The sequence below is a fragment of the Apium graveolens genome, chromosome 6, assembly GCF_009905375.1.
Source record: "Apium graveolens cultivar Ventura chromosome 6, ASM990537v1, whole genome shotgun sequence".
In the NCBI taxonomy this organism is placed as follows: Eukaryota; Viridiplantae; Streptophyta; class Magnoliopsida; order Apiales; family Apiaceae; genus Apium; species Apium graveolens.
The window spans coordinates 72602152-72628664 of NC_133652.1; positions in this window are offsets into that span (position 1 = coordinate 72602152).

Sequence of the window (26513 nt, forward strand, 5' to 3'; positions counted from 1 at the left end):
CATCTTTCAGCTTATGCTTAAGCTGCTTCTTAGTCATTAAGCCTATGTTTACTTTAACTGTCTTTTCCTGTTTTAGTTTGTCAGAAGTTAATTCCTCTTTAACTTCTGATTTCTCATTATCAGACTTTACAGTTACAAACTTAACAGGTTTTAATTTTGGCTTTTGCTTAACAACAGGCTTTATTTCTACAGTTCCTTTATCATTCTTATCCTCTCCATAACCTAAGCCCTCTTTCCAATTTTCACTACTTAGCAAATTTTGAGTTGTTCTGCCAGAGTTAGTCCAAGTCCTGATAATCTCTCTTTCCTTTTCTAACTCAGTTTTTAGAGATTCATTCATTTTTAGCACTTCATCCCTAACATAAAAAGCATCATCTCTATCCTTCTGAGTTTGATGGAGCATAACTAACTCTTTTTCTAAGAAATCATTTCTTTTCTTAAAAGCAAGATTTTCAGAAGTTAATCTTTCACATGTTAAAGTTTGATCTCTATAACTAACAAACATGGTTTTAAGATATCTTCTCAACTCATTAATATCATCAGTATGAAAAGCATAAGTAGTCTAAGGTACCTTTATTTCAGTAGCTTCAGAACTGCTCTCAGCACTTTCTTTATCAGCCTTTGCCATCAACGCATAGTTCTCCTCACTTTCAGAGTCTGAGGTGTCTATCCATCTTTTCTTCTTCGTGACAAGAGCCTTGTCTTTGTCACCCTTTACTTTCTTGCAATCAGGAGATATATGGCCTTTCTCACCACAGTTATAGCATTTGACATTGGTATAATCTCCTCTATCAGACTTTCCTCCTCTGCCTTCAGATCTTCTGAAATTCTTCTTATCAGAACTTGTGCCTTTCCTGGAAAACTTCTTTCCCTTCCTGAACTTCCTGTATGCAATCTTTGTGATCCCTTTCACCATAAGAGCACACAGCTTCATCATCTCCTCATCAGCATCAGTCTCAGGCAATCTTTCAGAATCTGAGTCATTATCACTTTCAGAACTTGATGACTCAATATCAGACTTTGTGACAAGAGCTTTACCCTTGTCTTTCTTTGAGGTAGCTGCTTTGGGGGATTCTTCTTCAGCCTTAAGAGCAATTGTCCTTGACTTTCCTCCTTTCCTCTTGCTTCTTTGTTCCATCTCAAGTTCATGAGTCTTGAGCATTCCATAAATTTCATCAAGAGTTGTTTCATCAAGATTGTAGTTGTCTCTTATTGTTGTTGCCTTCAAATCCCAACATTCAGGAAGAGCTAACAGGAATTTAAGGTTTGAATCTTCAAGATCATACTCCTTATCAACCAATGACAAATCATTCAAGAGTTTGACAAATCTATCATATAAATTAGTCAATGACTCATTAGACTTTGAGTCAAAGTGTTCATACTCTTGAGTGAGTATTGTCTTCCTGTTCTTCTTAATTATATCAGTTCCCTGACACCTTGTTTCCAGAGCATCCCATATCTCCTTAGCAGTCTTGCAGTTAATTACCCTGTTTGACATTACATTATCAATGACACTATGCAGTAAGTGTCGTACCTTAGCATCCTTAGCAATTGATGCGATATCTTCAGCAGTATAATCACTCTTCTCCTTTATTACGGTCTTTGCTGCTTCACCTGCAACTGCAACAGCGAGCTTGGTTGGTTTGTGAGGCCCTTCCTTGATTCTATCAAGATATTCTGGATCTGTTGCTTCCAGGAACATGGTCATCCTCACCTTCCATATGGGATATTCAGATGGTCTCAGTATGGGAACTCTGATGGTCTCATACCGACTTTGAATTTGTGTCTTTGGTGGTTCTTCAGTTTTGGTAGGCTTAGTTGGAGTTTCTGTGTCAGACATGATTGTGTTTGGATCTTTAACTGTATGTGTGTTAACAGATTAGCTCTGATACCACTTGTTAGGTCACACACACTGTAGAGGGGGTGAATACAGTGTAAAGTACAATCAAATCGAACTTTAATATCTCAAGTAACAGAAAACAAACTTTATTGAAACAATAAACTCTGTTACAGTATAGAACTGTTACCTCTCAGTGATGAACAAATATCACGAGAGCTGCTAGGGTTACTACAAATAATCTTCTCGAATATAATAACACTTATAGTGTAAACCCTATGTCTGTGTTTATATACTACATAGTTACAAGATAATCGCTAATTGATATGGAATATAATTCTGCTTCCTAAAATATATCAATCAAATATATTTTCTTCCAAGTATTCTATTCTTTATAAAATTCCTTCTTCATGCATATCTCTTCTTATGTTTATCTCGATCTTCTTTCCTTTAATCAGCTACTGTCCTTATCTGAACGTCCTTCAGCACTTAAATTCTGATATCCATCTTCTGATGATTATCTCCTGATAATATAAGTACTGATATCCTTAAGTCCTGACTTCCAGTAAATACTGATTTATCCTGTTTAAGTAAGTTCTGAAAACTAAACATAAATCATATTAGCCATGACATTATCAAATATATCTAACACTAAGAAACAGAAAAAGAAAGCTAACAAGGCAGGACCCAAGGAAACCTGGGTACCAAAATCAACTTGATTTGATTTTAATGTGTGCAGGGAAACAGAAAGAATCTATGGTACTTGGATAGTGGCTGTTCAAGACACATGACTGGTGATTCTACCCTGCTCACAAATTTCAAGGAGAGAGCTGGCCCAAGTATTACTTTTGGAGATGACAGCAAGGGTTATACTGTGGGATATTTCTTGATTTCAAAAGACAATGTGATCATTGAGGAGGTTGCTTTAGTGGATGGTCTCCAACATAATTTGTTGAGCATCAGCCAGCTGTGTGATAAAGGCAATTCGGTAACCTTCACCTCTGAAGCCTGTGTTGTGACAAACAAAAGGAGCAACAAAGTGGTTCTCACTGGAGTGAGAAAAAGAAATATGTACCTAGCCGACTTCAACTCATCAAATGCAGAATTTGTTACTTGTCTTCTCAGTAAAGCAAGTCAGGATGAAAGTTGGCTATGTCACAATAAGCTATCCCATTTAAACTTCAAGACCATGAATGAACTTGTAAAGATAGAACTGGTTAGAGGTATTCCTCAAGTGGAGTTTTCTAAGGATAGATTGTGTGATGCCTGCCAAAAAGGAAAGCAGATCAAAGCATCATTCAGAAAGAAGCTTGATTCAACAATTGAAGAACCTTTGCAACTGCTACACATGGATTTGTTTGGACCAGTCAATATGTTGTCCATCTCAAGGAAAAGATTTTGCCTAGTAATTGTAGATGATTTCTCAAAGTTCTCTTGGACATATTTCCTAAAGTCTAAAGATGAGGCTATTGAAATCACCATCAATCATATAAGGCAAGTCAATAATCATTCTGATTTCAAAGTTAGAAGAATCAGGAGTGACAATGGAACTGAGTTCAAGAATTCTGTCATGAGAGCATTTTGTGAAGAAAATGGGATTTTGCCAAGAACTCCACAACAAAATGGAGTAATAGAAAGGAAGAACATAACACTTATTGAAGCTACAAGGACAATGCTTGAAGATTCTATGTTACCAACATATTTCTGGGCTGAAGCTGTAAATACTGCATGCTAGACTCAGAATATTTCTCTGTTTAATCAAGCAAAATGCATGACTCCCTATCAATTGTTCAAGAACAAGAAGCCAAATCTAAATTTTCTTCATGCCTTTGGCTGTAAATGTTATATCTTGAGAAATCAAACTAATCAGAATGGGAAGTTTGATGCTAAAGTAGATGAAGGAATTTTTGTTGGATATGCTATTGGTAAAGCATATAGAGTCTACAATCTAAGAACCAACATTGTTGTGGAATCAATACATGTTGTGTTTGATGATAAAAAGATTGAAGGACTGCAAGATGGAGATTACCATGAGAGCCTCAAATTTGACAATGTGGAGATGGTTAGTGATGATAGTGATGATGAAAGTGATCAAGAAATAGTATCAAAGGATAATGCAGAAAAATCCACTACCAATGAAGCACAAAATTCAATTAATGTCGAGTTGCATAATGCTTCATCCGTCGGGAGACAATTTGCTTTATCCGTCGGGAGACAACCAGCTTCATCCGTCGGTACTCAAAAGTCACCATCCGTCGGGTCATCAAAAGAAGCTGGAGGTCAGAATAGATCACTTACAGAAAGTTCCCCTTTCTCAAATCAAAGATCCATTAACTCAGGGGGAGTTTCTAATAATCTAAACTCAATCACACATCAAGACAACAATGAGGCCTCTTCATCTAGAGCTAATCTACCTTAACAAAGGAAATGGACAAAGGATCATCCCTTTGAGCTCATCATTGGTGATGTATCTTCTAGAGTTCAAACAAGGAGAGCAACTCAAGAAGAATGTCTATACAACAGCTTTCTTTCTAAGGAAGAACCAAAGAAGGTAGAAGAAGCTTTGTTGGATCCTAATTGGATTTTAGCTATGCAGGAGGAGCTAAACCAATTTGAAAGGAATAAGGTATGGAAGCTGGTGCCCAAGCCTAACGGAAAGAATCCAATAGACACCAAATGGGTATTCATAAACAAGATGGATGAAAATGGCATAGTAGTCAGGAACAAATCTAGATTGGTTGCTAAGGGCTATTGTCAAGAAGAAGTAATAGATTTTGATGAAACATTTGCTCCTGTTGCAAGACTTGAAGCCATCAGAATCTTCTTAGCCTATGCAGCCCATGCCAATTTCAAAGTCTATCAAATGGATGTCAAAAGTGCCTTTCTGAATGGAGAATTAGAGGAGGAAGTCTATGTCAGTCAGCCTCCTGGTTTTGAGGATCCAAATTTTCCAGAATATGTTTACTATCTTTTAAAAGCACTTTATGGACTGAAGCAAGCACCTAGAGCCTAGTATGACACTTTGTCAAAGTTTCTTTTAGAGAATCACTTCACTAGAGGTACTGTAGACAAAACTCTTTTCTTTAGAAATGTTAATGGCTCTAGTATACTGGTTCAAATTTATGTAGATGACATTATTTTTGGCTCTACAGATGAAAAACTTTGCAAAAAGTTTGCCAAATTGATGCAAAGTAAGTATGAAATGAGTATGGTGGGAGAACTAACTTACTTTCTTGGTTTGCAAGTTAAGAAAGTTAGTGATGGAATATTCATTAGTCAAACTAAATACATTTATGATCTTTTAAAGAAGTTTGATCTAATGGATTGCACATCTGCAAAAACTCCCATGGCCACTGCAACTAAGCTTGAATTAAACACTACTGAAAAGTCTGTGGATATTTCAAGTTATAGGGGCATGGTTGGCTCACTTCTGTACTTACCAGCTAGTAGGCCAGATATATTGCTTGCTACATGTTTGTGTGCTAGATTTCAGGCTGATCCTAGATAATCTCACTTAGTAGCTATTAAGAAAATTTTCAGATATCTCAATAGAACACCAAAACTTGGCATTTGGTACCCTTGAGATTCTGGTTTTGATCTAACTGGTTATTCAGATGCAGATTATGCAGGTTGTAGAGTTGATAGAAATAGTACAACATGAACCTGCCAATTTCTAGGAAACAAGCTTCTGTCCTCGTTCAGTAAAAAGCAAATTTCAGTTTCTACTTCTACAGCTGAAGCTGAATATATTGCTGTTGGCAGTTGATGTGCAAAGATTTTATGGATGAAAAACCAATTGCTAGACTATGGTTTGCAAGTTGAAAGGATTCCCATTTTCTGTGATAACACAAGTGCAATTGCCATCAGTAAAAATCCAATACAACATTCAAGGACAAAGCACATAGACATCAAGTACCACTTTATAAGGGAACATGTAATGAATGGTACTGTGGAACTACATTTTGTTCCAAGTGAAAAGCAACTTGCAGATATATTTACCAAGCCACTGGATGAATCCACCTTTTCAAGGTTGGTAAGTGAGTTAGGTATGCTAAATTACTCTTGAATCTTTATATATTGTTTGCAAGTTGTAATGCAGCCAGAAATTTAATTGATTTTTCAGTCTTGGATGAATTTTTGGCTAAGTCAAAATTTACATCTCAACGGATGATCACTATCCATCGAGTTTGATCATTTGATCATCCGTCGGTATACATTTTGTTAACAAAAATCAATTAATTTTCTGGAATATTTTATGACTCGACGGATAACTGATTTATCCTCATCCGTCGAATTGTCTTATTTTTAGCCGTTGATTCTCTAAACATTATCCATCGAGTATACTTACAATTTGTAAGCATAACACGACGGATAATTGATGGAATTTTTACAGTTTATTTTTAAACGGCTATTTTGGGCAATTCTTATTGGTTAATTTATTTTACTTTATTATTTTTTATAGTTACTTTTGAGATAGTATAAAAGCTTAATTTATTTTCATTACTTTTCTTTTATCATTCTCAAATCATCTGCTCTAATTTCTTTCTTTCTCAAAAGCACTTACTATCTCTGCAAGTTTTTACTCTCTAACAATGGCCCCTGTCATCAAGATAATGTCTCAAACTGGATTTATTTATGAGAAGAACAACTTCACTGCTCTTGTGAACAAGGGGATTCAATATTCTGGTGACTACCACAGGATGATGGATTTTATGAAGAACTGCAAACTTAACTATGCCATGCTGGAATCACCCACCATCTATTGTGAGGGTGTTGAAGAGATGTGGACAACTGCTACATACAACTCAGCTGATAAGACTATCACTTTCACTATTAAAGGTAAGGAATTCTGTGTTAATAGTGACATTGTTAAAGCGTGTTTCAAGATTCCTAATAATACCGTAACTTCACCACACACAGACACTGACATTATTAACATGCTTAACTCCATGAACTATGCACTCTCTACTTCTAAATTAAGTGGAATTAGGAGGTTGGATCTTAGAAAGGAATGGAGTTATCTGTGTGATGTAGTTACCAAGGTCTTTTCTGGTAAAATCAGTAATTTTGATTCTGTCAATATCTCTATGCTTAACATGCTTTACGTGCTTGTTACTGATAAATTTTTCAACTTTAGTGATCTTATCATAATTGAGTTGGGGTTTAAGTTAGGGGAGTTAAATAAGAGGGGTAAAAATGTTTACTATGCTAGATTTTTCATGATGCTTGCTAACCACCTCTCTGAGGAAATTGTGCTTGAGAACCCAACCAACAAACTAGATTGTTGGGTTCAAGAAAGAAGAATTATTGCAGATTTGAACAGGGCAAACCATCACAAGGAGGTGCCACTTTTCTATTTCCCTGTAATGGAAGCACCTTAGGTAAGTGAGGTAATTTCATCTGTCTCTACTCTTCCTACCTCACAAATTTCTTTGCATTCTAGTGTAGCTATGGCAACCGTGTTAATGACCCAACAGTTGCCTACCCAAGCTACCAAATCCAAAATTTCAAAATCAAAGATAAAGAAAGCCCCCTCTGGTGTCTCTCAAAAGATGTCAGTTGCAAAATCCACCAAATCTAAAGAGGGGAGTGTGAAGGTGGGTAAGGTAGCTGAGGGACAGGGTGAACATAAAAGAAACCCTAAGGATAAGGTTGGAGAGGTGAGTATTTCCCAGCCTAGCCACACTGCAGTTTCCCAACAAACTGCAGTGCTTAATAAGGACATAAGCTCATTGCTAGTTACATCCTCTCAAAAGGATGTGACTATTGAACAAACCTCTCAGCCAAGAGCACAGGCCAAAAGGGTATGGGACACAAGCTCACCCCAAACCTATACTAGAAAGAAGAAACCAAAAACCCTTGGGGATGCACAGGGTTCACACACTGTGCAAACTAGTGCTAAAGACACAGTCACTGCACCTTTTCAAAGTCAGTTTGATATGGCTCCAATAAATGTAGAGTCACAGCCAAAATCTTTAGTTATGGAAGCACCTCAAACACCAAACTCTCCCACAAACTCTCTGTATGTGGATATGATCAATACATCAATTCCTGATTCCCCTTCTTAAACTCTGTTGGGGAAGCCAAAATCTAGTACAAGTGAGCATCATCTTTTGGATGATTTGTTGGCTCACTTGCCAATTCTTTCAGGAACTGTTGAGACATCTGTGACAAAATTCTCATCAATCTGCACAAAGTCCACAATAGTTTCCACTCCAAACTCATTCATTTCTACTCACTCGAGGGATATTGTTCATCTATCGAGTAGTGATTGTATCCCGACGGAAAAGTTTAACAACGGTTATCCGTCAAATAGTCAAACTGCTAACCCGACGGATATCCCTTATATGTCGAGTGTCTCTGCACAGCTTCAAATTTAATCAATTATCTCAAGTGCAGAAGACTTAGTGGTAGTACAATCACTCCTAGGATTGAGGGAATAGAGTGTTATGAGTGAGAGTCTGGGTTGCTCCCAGGAAAAAGGAGAGGAAAAGAGTGAAAATAAGCAATCCAGTTCTTCAGGATTGGCAAAAGAGAGTGTGAGGAGTCCCACCTTAGATGATGAAGGTGAGGGTGTGAAGGTGGGGAGCCAAGGTGAGACCTTGATGCAAGAAAAGAGAGATAATGAGAGAAATACAGGTACAGGAGATATAAGGGTGGATGGCATTGCAAGTGAGTTAATGAATGTCCTGGATGCAGACAGGGATGGACTATCTCAGCAACCTCAAGCTGTTATAGATTCTACCTCCCTTGATGCTGAGACATTTACTCACCCTGTTCCAGCATATCAACTTCTAGCTGAACAGGGCAATGACAATACAGAGAGGATAATCAACTTGGTGCACACCATACAGTCAATTCTAAGAGCTAAGGATGCCATCACAGCTTTGCCCTCTACAGCTGGTGATGTTGATTATGAGACTGGTGGTTCAGAAGATTTCTTTGAAGGTGAGGATGCAGAAAGTGAAGAAGAGCTATTGAACTTAGGGGGAGAAGCTGGCCCTAGTTCAAGGTCAAGCATGCCATCATAGGCCTTCTCCAAGAAATGTGATGAACATCACTTCAAATCTACTCTCATCCAGCTAATCAGTCAAACACAGTCTGCACTTCAATCATCCACAAATGCTAGCACCAAGAAGCTTCTGCAAGCACATCTTGCTTCTCTCCAACTACATCAAATTCAAGGCTATCAACAAACTATCAATGTCTCCACTCTCAAACAGGAAATTGGTGAACTCAAGAAAGACTTTTCTGAGAAATTGGAAGCTAGACTTCCAGGGACAACAATTACAGACATCAAGAGACAGCTCAAGAAAAACTCAGATCTTGCCACCAAAGTTGATGCCTTGGACAAAAGAATGTTTGCTATGGAAGCATCTCTTACAGCAATTCATCTACACCAAGCTCAACAAACAGACTTGCTTCAGCAACTGGTGGCTGCACAAACCTCCTCCTCCACTCAGCTTGATGATAACAAAAAGGGGGAGAAAGAGAGTTATAGGAGTGAGGGGGAGCAAAAAGTGCTCAACATTCAAGCTAGCAAAGTAATTGTGCCTACAATTACTATCTCAAAGCCACAAACTAAGGACAATATTGATCTGATAAATGAAGCAGCAGCCAATATAAGAGCAGCTGAAAATGAGCAGTTGAATCCAATCAACTGGGAGAAAATTGATGAGGATAGTCAAAAGAAGTTTGGGATAACAAAGAAGCCAGAAAAGTCAGCCATTCATCACTCTCAAGTCAGGCAAATCTCTGTGAATGAAATGAGCATGAACTATCTGGAAAGAGGACAGCCATCCTGCATCAAATCTCCAAAGGCAGAAGTACTTTTGAAGCCAAGGGTGAACTATCCAAAAACATCACTAAAGAACCCTTTGGATACAGTGTATGAGACACCAAAGCCTGATGAGAAGAAACCGTTGTCAAGATCCATTGCTTTCTACAAGGATCCAGCTGATTCAGCTTTGAAAAGGAGAATTGTTAAAGTTTTCAGAAATGGTAAAGAAATTTGTGTGGTGGCTAGACATCCTCAATTTGATGAAGCAAAGAGAGAAGAAAAGGCAAGATTGAAGCAAGAAAAGAAGCAAGCTGCTCTAGATGCTAAAGAGGTTAAACAAAAGAAAGAGCAAGCTGCTATCTTGGCCAAGCTACAAGCTGTGAAACCGACACAACAATTCCTGCTCAGCCATCTGAAATCACTGAATCTCAAGATCCAAAGAAGCAAGTTGAACCACAACAGAAGAAATCTCACAGATACAAGGAATTAGCTAAAAGAACCAAAAGGAAATTGAACTTTGTTGGTAAGGAATTGGAGGATCAGTTTCCCAAAGAATCCATTCCAACTACAACTCAAACATCAAAACACTCAGTGGTATTTGAAGACATTAAGGTGGTGGATCCTTACAAGAACATTCATGGTGAACCTATTGTACCTAAGGATGAACCAATAGACTGGTAAAGTCTAACAATTCCTGACTTCAATTTTCCAATCCTTAACAAGCCAAAGAGAACAAAGTCAAGAGCAGTCAAGAAAGTGAAGCTGTCACCTCTCAAATCCAAATCCTTAACAAAAGCTCAATCTAAAGTCAACAAGGGAGATTACATGTACTTATGTGACATCAAGGAATTCTCTGATCTAAACCTCTATGTAGATGAACTGGAAGAAGTTAGAGGGATTGATTCCTACAGGAATCTGCCTGAAAGGTTAGTTTTCAAGTACAAGGGAGGAAAGGAGATTTAATGGCCACTTCACAAGATCCTTGAAGAAAGCCAATCTGTGCTGATAAAGGTTTATTAATCATTCAGGAAGAACTTTGGATTCAATATAACTGCAAGAAGACTTGTTCTAAAGAAAATTGAAGAACTGAGGAGTATTAGAGCTAAAGATGCCCTCCCAAAGACTCTAACTATTCCTTACACAGGGAGTAGAGTGTATCTAAGGCCCTACTGGCTGATGAAGTTCATGGATGACAAAGGAGTTAGAAGATTTTTCAGATTAGAAGACCAATTGAGCATCTCTAGCAATGAGACTCTTTTGGAAATGCAAGAAAAGCTAAATCTCTCAGAATCTGATGAACTGGAATTCCACAGACAGCTCCAAAATCAGATAGAAGAAAACAACAGAAAGCTTGAAAAGAGATCCAGACCTTCAAGGAATTAGATTAATCTCCTCAGGCTAGAGGAGCATCTTGAAAATGACTGTGAGCTAATCTTTGTGCATTTTGTTATTTGAAGCACTTTACAGTTTTATCTACTTACTTTTAAAGTTGTATTTTTAGGGTGTTTTGTTATCATCAAGTTTCTCTTAATTTATGGCTACAATTCCAGTAGACATAAATTAGGGGAGATTGTTGTGGATATATTGTGAACTTGATGATTTCATTAACAAAACACCTCAGTAGATTTTACGTAGTGAAAATGTAGCACTCGACGGATAAGGAATATAGTCCCGACGTGTAATAACCCCAATTTTTGAAATTTTTAAAAACCCTGATGAATAGTAACTTTTGCTGATGATGCTGATTAAGGAAAATTATCAGACCATGCTATATAGGAGTAAGATCATATTAGTATTCCATAAAGTATATAAGTGTATGTAAAGATTTTCAGAATCCAAATTCGAACACTTTGATTTTTCCCGAAAATCCACCAGATACCGACATAATTGAGTATAAGGTAACATGATTAAAAGGATTTTAATTCAAGGATTATAAGAGAGGATCATAAAAGGAATATAAAATATTGAGAAAGGTTAAGTAATAAGATCCCGGATATGATCCCTCAAACGACAAACGAGAATGAAAGTTAAGTGAACCGTATAACAGATAAGCGGTCATTAGCCAAGTAATTAAGGGTTAATAAAAAAGGATAGGGGATGATGATGTCATCAAACCACAAGAAAAATACATGTGGTAAATGGATGACATAAGGAAGATGACATAAGCATGACAAGTGGATAGGTTTTGTTGGTTGATTACTAGACAAGCATTATTAACCATGGTAAAAAGGTTAAAATTAATTCCTAAGTCAAAAGAAGAAGCAACCAAGCAAACACATTCATTTCTCCCCCCATCTCTTTGCTCACGGATTTTTGAAGAAAAGCAAGGAAGAAAAATTCCAAAACCCAAGCTCCACTTAATCATAATTCAAGAGGTTTGTTTCTTTAGCTTCCATAATTCATAACTTAGATGAGCCATAAGTTTAAGCTCAAGATTCCATGTTTAACATAGCTAATCAATTCATCAAAGTTCTTGGTGAATAGTGTTTTCAAGAAACTAACTTTGTGTTTTCTTATGTTTTCTTCAAGATCCAAGCTTAGTAGAGATAGTTAGTGGTTATTTAAGGCTTCCTAAGTGATATCCACTCTCCAAGGAAGGTATAACTTCTCAAACCCTTAGTCTTAAGTTTTTTTGGTTTGGATTTCATAATGTTTAGATGATGGGTTAGTGTAATGGGTGTGTACTCATGTTTAGAGATTTGTTTAGTAAGTGGTTTTGTTGATTTTGGAGTTAGGAGTGATACTTGTTGGATTTGATGTTCTTGGTCACATTTTGACTTGGTTTAGACGAATAAGTTGAGATCTTGAGTTATAGTTAAATGATCTTGTATTGTGGTTGAATGATGGTGGAATGGTGTTGATTGGTGGTGGTTTGTTATTGAATTGATTGGGTAAATATTTGGGAATTGCTAAGTTATAGCCGTCGTAATGCCCAATTTTCCTTAGACTATTTTGTGCTTAACTTTTGCACCCGAAACCTCACTTCCATGAACTGACCATTTCCATGTTTAGATATTTCATGTTACGAACTTCGTTTTGATATATGGTTCGCTTGAATCCGATGTACGCTTTAGGAGAAACGACTGTTTTAAGTAACGGTGTTTCACGAACGAACCATTACCCCTCGCCTTACTTTGAAACCTTGGTTAAGGCCCTTAAATGACTAATTGGAGTATGAAACAATTATGTAAAGTGGATTAGGAAGTTGGTATAGTACTCACGAAAGAATCGCCTTAAAATTCTTAACGGTAATTTATTAAAATTAGTGGAGCCGAGGGTACGCAAGCGATTAACGAAAATCGTTAAGCATATAAGCGACCGTTAGGGTATGAGTGAGTTTTGACTAGTTTCTTAAGCGACCGTGGTCTAATTCCAGATTATATTGTTGTTCATAGGTTACCGGACGCACTCTAAGCTTAAGTCCATCCCGGAACACTCAGGCAAGTTTTCTACCCGTTATATTGTTGTTGTGATGTAAATATCTTGATGCATTATCTTGAGATAAGTGCATGACTGTTATTAGCAAATCTTGCGATATATTGGAGCATGTTAATATGGTATATATATGCATGTTGTGAAATCTTGATATATTATTATCAATTCAAATGCTTATAAACTGCATAATACATATGCTAGAGATAAGCAGTAGTTGCGTATACCCTTAGTATAGGGGACCCAGAGGTGAACATTTTCTAAACCGGGAGTCGATGTTCCCGAGTATATATATATATATATATATTTATATATATAGATATAGTTTTCAAAACTATTAATCGAATAAGGTTTATTCGATAACTTTATTTTATTTAATGAATATTATTTTGAATATTCATTCGAGGACTTATGACTCCACTTATTTTATTAAATAATATTATTTATTTTATTAAAGAATAATGTTTCGTTTATTCAAATAAAGACTTTCGTATAAGTATATCTTTGCTTAATTATTATTTATTTCAAGTATGAATTTTGAAACTTCTACTTCAACTATTTTTATAAAGATTATCCTTTATGGAAATATTAAACAATAATATTCAGATATTTTCTAATATATCGGGACTGATTTATTTTATTAAATCAAAATTACTCCAAACATTCGTAAAAATGTTTTGGAGTCTTCAAAATGATTTTAAAAGTTAGAGCGGATCCCAAAACTCGTTTTTAGATTTAAGATCTTTCTTTCGAAGGAGATTTAAATACTCGCTTAAAAATCTGAGGGATCCGGCTCTGTGATGTATTTTTATATTCGCAACAAGGTTGCTATTTTTATAAAAAAGGTTTTTGATTACTTACCCAACACTCGGGAAGTAAAATTCTTGGAATGAGTTTAATCCATTAACAGGCATCGCCTGGGAAATATCGGTGAGCTTTCCTTTCCAACTAGATATGGCTTCTTGGTGGAGCCGTATCAACAAGTTTCTACTTGGGGAAAGGGGGACAAGCTTTATATTTCAGAGTCATGGATTTCATCTGAACTAGGAGTGGCGTAAGTGGTCGAGTGGCGCCGGCCCAGCCTTATTTATTGGCCCAAATGGCCCAGAAGTTCCGCTAAGATGGTCCATTCCTTAGGAGTCCAGTGTTCGGTTGACAAGTAAATCCGACTGTTCTCCTCTACATGTAGACAATGGTGGAGTTGCACTACTGCGACTGATCATCGTGAGTGGTCTTCCTGGCACGGTAAACTCCCTTAATGAGTTCATCATCCAGTTGGATATTTCTGCAGCACTACCCAGAGCACTTCGAAAGAAAGGCTACAGCTGGGCGATTGTTGAGTGTTGGCAGGGTCGAGTTTTCAAAATGATGTTTTTATCAAATGAAGTATCTCGTAACTTCATTTCATTTTGATGATATTTCAAAGATTGATTCTATACAAGTTTTGTCTTGTAGCTTCATCTATGGGATGAACTATTTATATCTTGAATGGTGGTAGTTCAAGTAGTATTGAAAAAAAAAGATATAAGTATATTGGAGTATCTTGTAACTTCATCTTTTCAACTTATATCTGGTTAATGATTATCTTATGCATGACAAAGATTTTCAGAAAAACGTTGAGACAAGGTTAGATATATGAGATCACCTTGCAACGATATTTTTATACAGTTATAAACTGGAACTCTGTGTATATTATGCATGGAAGAGGATTTCCAAGATTTTGAAAAGTATATATAGATATATACTGAATATTTACGACTTGGTCACGTTAAGATATCAAACTTGGTTCATTTTTTCTTGACCAAGACTTTCATGAGCACTATGAGAATGCTCATATATTGTTAACTATTATACATATTATTTCGGTGGGCTTGTTGCTCACCCTTGCTTTCTTCTTTCATCACACAACAATAAATAGACAAGATGAACATGACCAAGCTCCCAATTCGTGAGCGGATAGGAGACGTTCCGCAGTTTCCTGTAGGCGTTGATGCCACTGTAGCCGAGGTAGTAACTACCAATAGGCTAGGTTTTCAACTGTTGATGTACCAGACTTATGTATATTTATGAATTGTAATAATGGCAAGGAATATGTAAATTTATTCAGAAACCCTTTTAAGGTTTAATGGTTTATAATTGTGGAATAAAATGACTTGTATTATTTTTGGTATTTATCTCTGAGACTATAACTTGTGGTGTCTGTGTATATTGTGGGGTCACAGTATGTAGTAGTTTGTTGTTTATTAAGATTAAGTGTTATTAAGGGAAATGGAACTCGTGACAACCCGGATCCCTGACCCCGGATTTGGGGGTGTTACAGAAATGGTATCAGAGCCAAGCGTTATAAACCTCAGAGATGATGTGACGTTAAAATAATAACTTCACTAAGATAATAAGAACTCTTGCCAAGTTCATAGTCGGACTACCTAGCGTAGTACTGATAGTTAAAACCCTTATGGGAACCCTTATAAATATCGTGATAGAAGCGTAGTTCGTTATCATATATGGTAGTGGGACTCCGAACCCTGAAGTTCAAGAGCAATAATACGATGATGTTTTATTACTTATTAGAGATCAGATTGTGGATCCGATAGAGCGTCCTAACGAGGGACCGGATGATGTTCATATTGAGGATGTAGCAGTTGAGGATATTGTCCTAGACGGGATTGTTGCTAAAGAGGATCCCGTGGAGGATCCTGACAAGAATGAAGAAAGGACTGCTGAAGATTGATGACCGTAGTCAGGGCGACTACTAGAGATGGGATTGGCCGGTTACTACCATAGGTTTGTTCAAGTTGGAAAAGATAGCAGCCCCTTTAATGCGGCTTACTCGTAAGACTGAGGAGTTCGAATGGACAGAGAAATGCGAGAACAACTTTTAAGAACTAAAGCAAAGGTTGGTGACGACCCCTATGTTGGCATTGCCGGATGAAAAAGGAGATTTTGTGATTTGTAGTGACGTTTCGCATAAAGAATTAGGGTGCTTCTTATACAGCACAACAAGGTAATCATGTACGCATCAAGACAATTAAGGGAATATAAAATTCGATATCCCCACCCATGAGCTTGGGCCCGTGGCAATAGTTTTGCCCTAAAGATTGGAGGCATTACTTGTATGGAGAGAAGTGCGAGATTTACACCAGCCATAAGAGCTCTAGTACATTTTCACACAGAAAAAGCTCAACATGCACCAGAGGAGGTGGTTAGATCTAATCAAGGATTACGATTATGAGATTCTTTATCATCCAAGAAAAGCCAATATGGTGGCTGACACCCTTAGTAGAAAGGAGAGACTCAAGATGATAATGTCTTCGGAAGAATTGGTAAGAGATTTCGAGAAAATGGAAATAGAAGTGAAGGTAACCGGAGCCGGTATCGAAAAGTTGTTTGAGATTGTACTGCAGCCTGAATTATTGGAAAAGATCATTTTATGCCAAGAAAAAGTGATGAATGACGGCAGGGAGCCAATGATGGGATAAAAGATTAATATCGAGAAAGATGATAAGGGAATAATGAGGTATTCCTACAGAATTTGATGAAAGCCATAGTTCGAGGAATAAGATTTAGGGCAAACCCTGAATATGATAGTCAGGGAGGTCGCCATCAAGAAAGAAGGAACCCATAACATAATGAGATGGAAAAACAAGGATTTTAACGTATAAGATAACCCCGATTATAGGAGAAAGATGAAACATTTCATATTGAGAAAATAGAAGTCAAGCAAGATATGGAGAACCAGGACGGTACTCCTATGGGGTAATTCATGGACCTGCCTAAACAAAACTTATACTTTTACCCCAACCACCACCCTGAGGAAACAATGTGGTGTGAAATTCTTTCAGGACCTTTAAGTCGCTAAGCTCTCAGAGTTCCAAGGAACAAGCTGACCCAATCAAGGCGAGAGCCCAGTTAAAAGAAATAGAGGAATCATTTGAGATTCTAAATGATTGACGAAGCGCAAAAGAGTATTTTTGTCACCTACCTTCCTAAAAGAGAACCCACCCACTGGTGAAAGACCAAGAAAGGTACGGAGCCAGAGGTTAGAATAAACTGATTAAAGTTTAGTCAATTGTTTTTGGGAAAGTAATTCCCAAGGTTATGGAGATAGTGTAAAAGCTTTAGAGCCAGAACAAAGCCGAACGAGTATAATGAATTATGAAGCTAAGTTGTAAAAGTTGTCAAGGTTCGTTCTGAGGACAAGAATCCCAGAACGACGTGATGTTTGAAGTCAATGATTAGTGGGTTCATGAAATGATTGTAAGAGAAAGGAAAATAAAAAGAAACTGAAGTGGAAAGGAATATAAAGGCAATACAGTTTGAGGAATGATAAGGGAGTTGGGTATGAGGAAACCCTAAAGACTCGTAGCAATAGAAATAGAAAAGTATGTAATCGTCAGGATGAGGGTGATTCACCATGAGTTAAAGTTGATGGTTGAAGGTATAAGAGATACATATATTTTATTCCCTTTAAGTTAGGAGGATTCGAGGAAACCTTGAGATAGTTCGAAGGATAAATAATGAGACGCGGATAGACGGAGGAGACAAAAAATTAAGAAATTAGGAAATTGGATGAAGGAAGTAACCTTCAAAAATGTGAAGTGTATGTAACACCTGTGACATGATACCCAAAAGGGAGACACCAGGTATAGAAGATATCCCAACATTGCGATGACTGTTGAGATAAACAACAAAGAAAAATGAGAATTTAGTAGAAAGAAGTTCACGTTGAACACGACCAATATCTTCCAGAACATCCATGTTATCATTACCAAATCAGGCAAGAAAAGTGGATAACCGTTGTTATCTTTTGGAGGCCATATGCATTGACCTCTTTCTAAATTAGGATGTTATTGTGAAATTAGGCATAGACTATCGAGGTGGAAATGATTGAATAAGATACCCTTATCAAGGATATATGACTTTCTTTACCCATGGAAGGATGCGAGTACCTTTTTTAAGGTGGAATTAAGGATAGAACCTCGATAACTTGAGATGAACCAGAGGGGAATGCATGAAGGTTGGCATTTCACCCTTAATAGGGACAGTATGAGTTTTGACAGTATGAATTGGAAAGGATTAAGGTCACAACAACCTTTAAGGATCACTGGAGAAATTTTTCAGAAGTGTATAGACAATGGTTCTAGTATTAGTAAATGGTATTTTGATATGCCCTGTATCTAGGGAATACAGGAGGAAAGATTCAAGGATAACCTTAGAGGTTTTACAAGGAGAAAGGTAATAATCAAAGTTCTGAAGAATAGAAATTTTGATAAAGGAAATATGACATAATTATAATAATGCCAGGTGGGGCACGTGTTGAACCATAAGAAAGTATAGATCGACCCAATGAGGGTCGATATTGGTGAAAACAAGAAGGACCCAAGATAAGAGATGTCCTAAGTATGATCGAGAGTTGGTCATGACAATGTTCACATCTAAAGACTAAGACAACGACTTATGGAAAAAAATGGTGATTTTTTGTTCTCACCAGGACTTAAGAAAAGCATTTTCACATAAGCAGTTATTGAAATGAGGTAAAAAAAAATTAGTTGGAGGCGGTTAAAATGACATTGATTGTAAGGAAATTTTACTATCAGGAAAGGCCAAAGAGGTGTCCTACACGTTAAGTGTAAGAGAGCAAATATAGGCACTCGTGCCAGAGGAATACAGTAATGATGGTTAAAGCCGTGAAGGTTGTATTATGGTATGAAAGATTGACATTCCTTCTGATGGTTGTGTAATACTCAACCATAATAGTAGGATGGGGAGATTTAATTCATGTTATCGCTGTAAGCGGGCTACCTATCTTAGGAGTTCCTATCTTGAGATAAACCAGGACCATGTTATGAAAGGACTAAATGAACCTTTGAGCTTCATATCTCCTAATAAAGACATATGGTTAAGAATGGTATTAACCTGCTATCGTTGCTTTGATTGAAACTCTTCTGCAATTTTATCTGCTTTATGTCATATGTACGTCAAGTTTAAGAGTGTTCTTCATGTATCATGAATGGTGATTATGTTACCTCCTTAAAGGAATTCGATGCATTAAGTATGGACTCTGTATGGTTACATATTAAGATTTCATGGAAAACGAATGACTATAGTAGGTCCGTGGTGGACTATAGTAATGCATCAATGATTCTGCGAGTAATGAGCCTATTACAACCGTGAGAGTTGTATAGGAATGGATGTTGAGATTGAGTACCGCTAATTGGGTTGTGGTGATTTATAAGTTATCATTGATAGACTAATTAAGTCGATTATCTACCTATGATATATTTATTCCTTCTTATCGATAAAGAGTAGTATTACCCATACGAAGAAGGTTGCGGTATAGAAATGGATTCTAGTAACGATGAGGTCTAGAATGAAATCCCAGATTCGATTTTTGTTGCCGAGGGAGTTTCAAGGGTGATTGTGTATAAGCTCGAGCAAGTGCATGGGTCTATAAAATGATGGACGGAATAGCAAAAATATTTAGGCATGTGAAATGCGATGCTATAATACTTAATGTTGATATATATACATATATGTTTTGTTCTCCACTGATAAACCTCTATAGTTCAGAGGTAGATTCCAAGCCAGATATTTTGTGGCAGTAATTTTTTTACATAATGCTCTTAAATTCATTCTTTTCTCTCTTTTTCATTTTGTATAAGATGAGAAGAAAAACCCTTCCAGAAGGGGAGGTATTGCCGAATGACTATCTATCTGTGTGATAGAAGCCTAGTAGGATACCACATATTATTTAATTGCTTGTCAAGTACTAGAGGTTGGCCACCTTCTGTACTAACTACGCAACAGAACAAGTGTTCAAGATCATAGTGATCTCTCAATAAATTCCTTTACTTCTATATGATTGATCAAGCTTCCAAAGATAGAAGCATCTAGAAAAGGAGTACTATAAGTGCGTTGTCTTCGAAATCGAAATATGTTCCTGGTACTAAGGTCGAAGAAATAAATAGAAGGATATAGAACGCTAGAGAGTAACAGTATAGCCAGAATGGTATTATGAACGAAAGATAGTAACTCTTACGAACAAGAAAAGAAGGAGTATTGAGAAGCAAAAGCTATAGTGCTAGAAGCTATGATGAGAGTCTATGTAATAGACTTGAAAGAATTTGGAATGATCATTTATCACGGATTGAGTTTTCTTACAATAATAGATCATATGTCAGTATCGAGATGTCGCCTTATGAGATCCTTGAGGGAAGACAACGTCGATCTCCCTTATGTTAGGATGAAGTTGTAGAGTGCAAGATGCTCAGACCAGCAGTAGTCCAAAGGACCAAGGATATAATAGATCTAATCAGAGGACGGCTGGTAGTAGCCTAAGATGGACATAAGAAGTATGCTGATTTGACAACGAAAGGACAAGGAGTATGAAGTAGGGGACCTAGTGTTGTGAAAGGTATCCCCTTTGTAAAGCCTTGGAAATGATTTATGAGGTTCGGAAAGAAAGGAAAGCTAAGTCCACGATTTGTTGGACCCTTGGAGATATTAAAACGTATTGGGAAGTTAGCATATGAGCTAGCCCTACCCCCGAACCTGTAGCAAGTTCATAACATTTTCCACGTATCAATGTTAAGGAAGTGTAATCCGGATGCCAGACAAATAGGGGCATATGAGCGCATAGACATGCAACCAGACGTAACCTATATGGAGCAACCGGGAAGGGTTATAGATCGAAAAGGAACAAAGTGCTTAGGAGAAGGGTTATCAAACTAGTCAGAGTTTGGTGGTAGAACTACAATATGGAAAATTGACTTGAGAGTTAGAAAGTGCAATGCTAAGAAAGTATCCCTATTCATTTTCTATCTGATTCCGGGACGGAATCCTTTTAAGGAGGGGATACTGTAATTACCCCAATTTTTGAAATTTTTGAAAACCCTGATAAATAGTAACTTTTGCTGATGATGCTGATTAAGGAAAATTATCATACCATGCTATATAGGAGTACTGTTATGGAAATTCTAAGATCATATTAGTATTCCATAAAGTATATAAGTGTACGTAAAGATCGTCAGAATCCAAATTCGAACACTTTGATTTTTCCCGAAAATCCACCAGATACCGACATAATTGAGTATAAGGTAACATGATTAATAGGATTTTAATTCAAGGATTATAAGAGAGGATCATAAAAGGAATATAAAATATTGAGAAAGGTTAGGGGAACCCAAGTAATAAAATCCCGGATTTGATCCCTCAAACGACAAACGAGAACGAAAGTTAAGTGAACCGTATAACAGATAAGCGGTCATTAGCCAAGTAATTAAAGGTTAATCAAAGAGTATAGGGAATGATGATGTCATCAAACCACAAGACAAATGCATGTGGCAAATGGATGATATAAGGAAGATGACATAAGCATGACAAGTGGATAGGTTTTGTTGGTTGATTACTAGCCAAGCATTATTAACCATGGTAAAAAGGTTAAAATCAATTCCTAAGTCAAAAGAAGAAGCAACCAAGCAAACACATTCATTTCTCCCCCCCCCCATCTCTTTGCTCACGGCTTTTTAAAGAAAAGCAAGGAAGAAAAATTTCAAAACCCAAGATCCACTTAATCATAATTCAAGAGGTTTGTTTTTTTAGCTTCCATAATTCATAACTTAGATGAGTCATAAGTTGAAGCTCAAGATTCCATATTTAACATAGCTAATCAATTCATCAAAGTTCTTGGTGAATAGTTTTTTCAAGAAACTAACTTTGTATTTTCTTATGTTTTCTTCAAGATCCAAGCTTAGTAGAGATATTTAGTGGTTATTTAAGGCTTCCTAAGTGATTCTCCACTCTCCAAGGAAGGTATAACTTCTCAAACCCCTTAGTCTTAAGTTTTGTTGGTTTGGATTTCATAATGTTTAGATGATGGGTTAGTGTAATGGGTGTGTACTCATGTTTAGAGCTTTGTTTAGTAAGTGGTTTTGTTGATTTTGGAGTTAGGAGTGATACTTGTTGGATTTGATGTTCTTGGTCACATTTTGACTTGGTTTAGATGAATAAGTTGAGATCTTGAGTTATAGTTAAATGATCTTGTATTGTGGTTGAATGATGGTGGAATGGTGTTGATTGGTGGTGGTTTGATATTGAATTGATTGGGTAAAAATTTGGGAATTGCTAAGTTATAGCCGTCGTAATGCCCAATTTTCCTTAGACTATTTTGTGCTTAACTTTTGCACCTGAACACTCACTTCCATGAACTGACCATTTCCATGTTTAGATAGTTCATGTTACGAGCTTCGTTTTGATATGTGGTTCGCTTGAATCCGATGTACGGTTTAGGAGAAACGACCGTTTTAAGTAACGGCGTTTCGTGAATGAACCATTACCCCTCGCCTTACTTTGAAACCTTGGTTAAGGCCCTTGAATGACTAATTGGAGTATGAAACAATTATGTAAAGTGGATTAGGCAGTTGATAGAGTACTCGTGAAAGAATCGCCTTAAAATTCTTAACGGTTAATTTATTAAAATTAGTGGAACCGAGGGTACGCAAGCGATTAACGCAAATTGTTAAGCGTATAAGCGACCGTTAGGGTATGAGTGAGTTTTGACTAGTTTCTTAAGCGACCGTGGTCTAATTCCGGATTATGTTGTTGTTCATAGGTTACCGGACCCACTCTAAGCTTAAGTCTATCCCGGAACACTCAGGTAAGTTTTCTACCCATTATATTGTTGTTGTGATGTAAATATATTTATGCATTATCTTGAGATAAGGGCATGACTGTTATTAGTAAATCTTGCGATATATAGGAGCATGTTAATATGGTATATATATGCATGTTGTGAAATCTTGATATTTTATTATCAATTCAAATGCTTATAAACTGCATAATACCTATGCTAGAGATAAACAGTAGTTGCGTATAATCTTAGTATAGGGGACCCAAAGGTAAACATTTTCTATACCGGGAGTCGATGTTCCTAAGTATATATATATATATATATTTATATATATATATAGATATAGTTTTCAAAACTATTAATCGAATAAGGTTTATTTGATAACTTTATTTTATTTAATGAATTTTATTTTGAATATTCATTCGAGGACTTATGACTCCGCTTATTTTATTAAATAATATTCTTTATTTTATTAAAGAATAAAGTTTTAATTATTCAAATAAAGATCGTACTTTCGTATAAGTATATCTTTGGTTAATTATTATTCATTTCAAGTATGAGTTTTAAAACTTCTACTTTCATTTATTTTTATAAAGATTATCCTTTATGGGAATATTAAACAATAATATTCAGATATTTTCTAATATATCGGGACTGATTTTTTTTATTAAATCAGCATTACTCCAAACATTCTTAAAAATGATTTGAAGTCTTCAAAATGATTTTAAAAGTTAGAGCGGATCTCAAAACTCATTTTTAGATTTAAGATCTTCCTTTCGAAGGGGATTTAAATACTCGCTTAAAAATCTGAGGGATCCGGCTCGGTGATGTATTTTTATATTCACAACAAGGTTGCTGTTTTGATAAAAAGGGTTTTTGATTACTTACCCAACACTCGGGAAGTAAAATTCTTGGAATGAGTTTAATCCATTAACAGGCATCGCCTGGGAAATATCGGTGAGTTTTCCTTTCCAACTAGATACGGCTTCTTGGTGGAGCCGTATCAACAAGTTTCTACTTGGGGAAAGGGGGGACGAGCTTTATGTTTCAGAGTCATGGATTTCATCTGAACTAGGAGTGGCGTAAGTGGTCGAGTGGCACCGGCCTAGCCTTATTTATTGGCCTAAATGGCCCGGAAGTTCCGCTAAGACGGTCCATTCCTTAGGAGTCCAGTGTTCGGTTGATAAGTAAATCCGACTGTTCTCCTCTACATGTAGAAAATGGCGGGGTTGCACTACTGCGACTCATCATCGTGAGTGGTCTTCTTGGCACGGTAAACTCCCGTAATGAGTTCATCATCCAGTTGGATATTTTTGTAACACTACCCAGAGCACTTCGAAAGAAATGCTACGGTTGGGCGATTGTTGAGTGTTGGCAGGGTCGAGTTAACTTCATTTCATTTTGATGATATTTCAAACATTGATTCTATACAAGTTTTGTCTTGTAGCTTCATCTATGGGATGAACTATTTATATCTTGAACGGTGGTAGTTCAAGTAGTATTCGAAAAAAATATATAAGTATATTGGAGTATCTTGTAACTTCATCTTTTTAACTTATATCTGGTTAATCATTATCTTATACATGACAAAGATTTTCAGAAAAATGTTGAGACAAGGTTAGATATATGATATCACCTTGCAACGATATTTTTATACAGTTATAAACTGGAACTCTGTGTATATTATGCATGGAAGAGGACTTCCAAGATTTTGAAAAGTATATATACATATATACTGAATATTTAGGGACTTGGTCGCGTTAAGATATCAAACTTGGTTCATTTCTTCTTGACCAAGACTTTCATGAGCACTATGAGAATGTTCATATATTGTTAACTATTGTACATATTATTTCGGTGGGCTTGTTGCTCACCCTTGCTTTCTTCTTTCATCACACAATAACAGATAGACAAGATGAACATGACCAAGCTCCCAATTCGCGAGCGGATAGGAAACGTTCTGCAGTTTCCTGTAGGCATTGATGCCACTGTAGCCGAGGTAGTAACTACCAATAGGCTAGGTTTTCAGCTGTTGATGTACCAGACTTATGTATATTTATGAATTGTAATAATGGCAAGGAATATGTAAATTTATTCAGAAACTCTTTTAAGGTATAATGGTTTATAATTGTGGAATAAAATGACTTGTATTATTTTCGGTATTCATCTCTGAGACTATAACTTGTGGTGTGTTTATATTGTGGGGTCCAGTATGTAGTAGTTGGTTGTTTATTAAGATTAAGTGTTATTAAGGGAAATGGAACTCGTGACAACCCGAATCCCCGACCCCGGATTTGGGGTTGTTACACGATGGATGACTCAATATAGTCCCGACGGATGATGATTTATTATCCATCGAGTGAGTAGCTTGTGTAATAATGAGTCTGTAGCACATTTCTGCATACACCTTGTTTAGATTCTGTAGTAACACTCAAGTCATGTTAACTTTAATTAGATATGCAGAATAGGTTGATTAATTGTACATAGATGATGTCTTGTAATTCTGCATAAATGAAATGAAGTCAAGTGCCAGATAGCTACCCGACGGATAAACAACAATGCCACTCGACGGATGATCAACAAGGCAACCCGACAGATGATCATGTACCCGAAAGATAATCAATTTAAACATCCGTTGACAGTGACAACACAGTCACATGCATCGAGTGTATGCAAAAGGAATGTGGAAGCCTATTCAACTGGGTTTTAGAGAACAAAGAAGCATTGCCATTTCCATGCTATTATGAAGATATTCAAAGATGCTGAAATAGAGTAATGAAGCAGCATAGTATTAGACTTGATAGGTTTTGTTTTATTATCTTGTCTTATTACTTTGTAATCTTGGTGATATAAAAACCAAGAAGTAGAAAATAGAAATATAACAACAACAAGACTAAGAACATTGTCTCAGAGAAACAATTGTAAGCTGCATCCTTAGCATTTCTCTGTAAACTTAGTTGTTCATATTTGTAAGCAGTTGTGAGCTAATCTTGCTACACAGAGTTCTCTTGATATAATATATATCTCTGGTGGATACATTCAAATCCACCAGAAAGTTTGTAAAGAATTTTGTTTTTAATTACTTGTGTTTTGATTTTACTAACTTCTTATTCCGCACTTTGCAAAATAAACACTTATACATTATTACGATATAATATTTTATATCTTTTTGAAAAAAGGTTCAAGAATTCCATTCAACCCCCTTCTGTAATTCTTGTTGCATTACACCTTTCCAATGAGCATTCCAGAGATTATCAAAATGATCCTTTTATTTCTTAGCATCTAACTCTTTCATTTTTTGTTGTCTCAAATGTATAGGCACATCTTCCGGGAAGAAAAGATCATCCTTAGGATCTATAATCACATTAGAAATATTAGCTTCTTCACCATCATTAGATTCTTCAATAGCAACTGGATTTTGCACTAATTGCTGAACTTCATCACCAGCTTCAGCATGTAGAATAGAATTAGAAATTGGTGCAGTATGTGATCCAGCAGCTTTAGAAGCTTCTACACCATCAATAGTTAACTCCACATCTTCAAGAATTGTAGATAAATGAACCGGAGCTTCAAAATTTACTTCCAGGACCTCAGTTCTTGTAAAATGCTGTGGTGATCCTGAAATGGATGAAACTTCATTAATGGACTGTTGTGCTACTTCATCTTCAGCAACAACAGGGATTTTCTCAGGTGATGGAAAAGTAGAGTAAATGGACTATATTTCAATAAAAACAGGGATTGTCTTATATGGTGGAATAGTAAAATGTATGGACTGTAAGAAAGTATCAGTACTTAGACTTGCTATAACACCCTCCAAATCCGGGGTATAGATTTGG